This window comes from Microtus ochrogaster, linkage group LG4, assembly GCF_000317375.1.
Source record: "Microtus ochrogaster isolate Prairie Vole_2 linkage group LG4, MicOch1.0, whole genome shotgun sequence".
Classification (NCBI taxonomy): Eukaryota; Metazoa; Chordata; class Mammalia; order Rodentia; family Cricetidae; genus Microtus; species Microtus ochrogaster.
In genome coordinates, this window is record NC_022030.1 from 31,805,724 (window position 1) to 31,809,853 (window position 4,130).

At 36.7% G+C, this 4,130-nt stretch overlaps 1 protein-coding gene across 1 annotated transcript in view; it reads left to right on the forward strand.

Moving 5' to 3' along the window:
• LOC101978933 (solute carrier organic anion transporter family member 6A1-like) overlaps positions 1-4,130 on the forward strand; it is a 61,074-nt gene that overhangs the window by 10,582 nt on the left and 46,362 nt on the right. The gene's annotated exons all lie outside the window — the stretch shown is intronic.

Genomic DNA, 4,130 nt, shown 5'->3' on the forward strand with positions numbered 1-4,130 from the left:
AAAAGACCCATTGAGTTCATTGAGACCAGCTCTGGGATATTGCTGTTATACATAGTGACACTCTACTGTAGGAAACTTATTGTCCCTTCACAAATGGGCATCTATTGAAAATAGTTTCATGGTTAGGATTGGGATTCATATCTTTTTCCCCATCTCAGTGATTGGGACCCCATCTTGGACTAGTGTAGATCTTCTGTGTGTTACTACAGTCTCTGAGTTCATAGGTGGATCAGTCCTATCATGTCTGGAAGATGCTTACCCTGGAGTCATTTGTCACTTCTGGATTTTACAATCTTTTCACCTCCTCTTCCATCCAGAGCCCCAAGGCTTAAGGGAGGGGGGTTGATGAAGACATCCCACTTAGGACTGAGTGCTCCAGTGTATCTCACTCCATATTATCCACTTGTGTCTTTTTGTTAATTATTTTCTACTGCAAAAAAAAAAAAAAGCTTCTCTGATGTGGGTTGAACAAGGTACCGTTATACAGGTACACGAGAATATTAGTTATTTTATTGCTGTAGTCCTTTAGCAAAATAATAGTATTAGGTTTCCCCCTAGGGTCATGATTTACCTTGTCTCAGGTTCTTAGCCACTTTAGCAGTATCAGATATGCGTTTCATCTTCTGGAGTAAACCTTAATTCCAATCAAAAAGTTCTTGCCTACTCCCAGAACCTTTGTGACACCATTGTACTGATACCACTTGAAGGGAGGGCACTGTTGAAGGTCACAAGCTTTATAAGATTGGTGATATTGATGATTACATTTTTCCTTTGGTAATTAGCAGAGTGCCTTCCAGTACCATGAACACTAGTCAGTAGGGATAAAGTCTCTAATTAGGCACTAGTTCAAATTCTCTTTGTTTGATGATGTAAGTGTTATATTAAACAATTGAGCTTGACTCACCAAGTTGTAGAGATCAACTGATAGCCTTGGTAACAGCTAGTGGTAGATAGGCCTTTGATAAATGAATCAGCAAGATTTACCTTATTCCCTGGGACTTGACAGCATAAAATAGCTAGTTGGGGCATTGTCTCCTCCATTTTGTGATTCCAGTTGGATTCCCTTCATATATGTAGATATTTTAGGATTATTTCCATATGGGATTTCAAATAGCCTTTTGTGCTAGTCATTTCTTTCTAAAGTCCCTCCTTCATCCTTCTCCCTCATCCTCTTCCTTAATCGATTAATCTTAATTAACCCTCTTCCTTAACCGGTGAATTTCTTTCTTATATCTCCATAAAATTAAGTTGTATTTCCCCTTCCTTTGGATATCTTTTTCTTCCTCGTAGTCCCTTAGTAGGTACTCCTGGTGTTATTTATATCATACACAGATATTAAAGGTTTGAGAGCTAACATCCACATATAAGAGAAAATATATAGTACTTGTCTTTTTGTGTCTGGGTTACTTGACTAAGGATGATTTTCTTCTGGTTCCACTCATCTACCTGCAACATTGACAATTTCATTTTTAACAAATGAATAATATTCTATTTTTTTAAGTACCACATTTTTATTGTTTGTTCTTTAGTCAATGGACATCTTGGCTATTTCCAGTTTCTGGCTACTATGAATACAGCAGGAATGAACATGGATGAGCAAGTGTCACCGTAGAATTTTGGGGGTATATACCCAAGAGTGGTGTAATTGAATTTTGAGGTAGATTGACTCCCAGATTCCTTAGGAAAACTTGACATTGATTTCCATAATAGCTGCACCGGTGTGCACTGTAGTCAGCATCCACTGTCATCTATTTTGTTGATCTTGACAGCCTGACAGGCATGAGACAAAAATCTCAAATTAGTTCTAATTGGCATTTTCCTGATAGATGAAGTTGTTGAGCGTTTCTTTAAGTATTTCTCAACCATTTGTGTTTGGCCTATTGAGACACTGATAATTTTATACTTCACTTTTAAATTGTGTTTTAGTTCTTTATATATTGAGATATTAATATTCTTTCAAACATGTCACTGGCAAATTTTTTTACACATTCTTTTGGCTGTTGTTTGGCTTAAATGATTGTATATCCTTTGCCTTTTAGAAGCTTTTTAGCTCCATGAGGTCTCATTTATTAATTGTTGGTCTTGGTGGCTATTAGAGTCCTGTTCAGAAAGCCCTTTCTTGTGTAAATGAGCTCAAGCTTATTCTCCATGTCCTCTCTCCTCTGTCAGATTCAGCTTATCTGGTCATAGATTAAGGCTCTTGATTGACTTGAAGTTGAGTTTTATGTAGTGTGACAGATAGGGATCTATTTGCGTTCTTCTACATGAAACTGTACAGTTTGCACTACTGTTTGTGAAGATACTATTCTTTCTGCAGTCTGTATCTTTTGGTTTTGAAATAAAAAGCTCTGTCTTTTATGTGTAGTTCTTCAGTTTGATTCCATGGATCAATGTGCTGTTTTTAATGCTAATACCGTAGTGTTTTTAGTACTATAGCTCTGTATTACAAGTCACAATTAGAGATCATGATACCTTCAGCAATACTTTCATTATTTAGGATTGTTTTAGCACACACACACACACACACACACACACACACGTGTGTGTGTGTTTTCATAAGAAGTTGAAGGTTTTACTCAATTATTGTCACAAATTGTATTGGAATTTTGATGCATCTTTTGTTGAATCTGCAGTTTGTTTTTGGTAAGATGGCCATTTCCCTTGTAATAACCTTTATGATCCTTGAGCATGGGAGATCACACCTTCTGATCTTTTTAGCATCTTGAAATTTTTAATTACACAACTTGTTCACTTGGTTAGAACTATCTCAAAATATTTTTGAGACTATTGTAAAAGATGTGGTTTCCATAATTATTCTCAGTCTTTTCTTTGCACATAAGAAGAATACTGATTCTTGTTTGTCAAATATTTTTATCTTGTTACTTTTCTAAAAGTGTTTGTTATCAGTAGAAGTTTCCTGTCAGAGTCTTTATGGTATTTTATCCATAAAAACATTTAATCTGCTAATATGGATAGTTTGACTTCTTCCTTTCCTGTTGGTATTGCCTTGAATGCCTTTTGTGGTCTTAATATTTTAGCTAAGACTTACTGTACTATAATGAGTAGGTATAAAGGGTTCTTTGTTTACATACCTAATTTTAGTAGAAATGCTTTGAGTTTTTCTCCATTGAGGTTGATGTTGGCTGTAAGCTTGAAGTACATTGCTTTTGTTATGTTGAGGTGTGTTCCTCATATCCCTAATATCTCTAGGAATTTTATCACAAGGTAATGTTGCATTTTGTCAAAGGCAGCTTCTGTATCTAGTGAGAGGATGATGTGATTTTTGTCTTTCATCCTGTTTATGTAGTAGTCCATGTTTATTGGTTTATTGACGTTGAACCCATACCTGCATCTCTAGAATGAAGCCTACTTGATCATGGTGAATAATCTTTTCACTGTGCTCTTGTATTTGGTTTACAAGAGTATTTTATTAAGAAATTTTACATATATGTAACCCTTCTTGTGTTGAAAATCTACATTACATTAACAGTAGAATCTTGGCAAATGTGAATCCAAGTGCTGTCCAGTTTTTAAATTGTAAAAGTGATGACAAACACAGAGAAAACAAGCATCTTGGTCAGAATTTCTGAAAAGCTAACAAAAAAGGTAGTAATATTACTGCAGCAGAACACCCATAGCAGTCTTCCCTTCCCCTTTGCTCCCATCTCCTATGCAAGCTACTCATCTTTGTCTTCTAACCTCCCAGGACCCACTCTTTGTTTTGTCCCAACCTCCACAGTAGTAGGCACCCCCTGCCAACCCAAAGACCACTCTTCTCAGAAAAACAAGTAGGCTGAAGGTGGTTCCACTATCTAGTCCAATCCTGAGGTGCTATCACTCCAATTTTTTCCCTAGCTCTGTACCTGGAAAACTGCTGAAGCCTCCTCTCTGACCCCATCTCCAGTGGATCACAATGACCAAGCTTTCTTCTCCCAACTCATCTCAGCATCTCAGAATCCAACATGAATGTGCATTCCTTAGGAATACACTAGCTGATCAAGACAGGAAATCAGTCAATACACCACCATCACACTCTTCAAAAATCCAGAAAGGAAACAGAAACTAAAAAACAAATACCAACCCTTTTATGATTTTTTAAAAATGCTGGAGAGATCCCTGCAGCTGGCGGC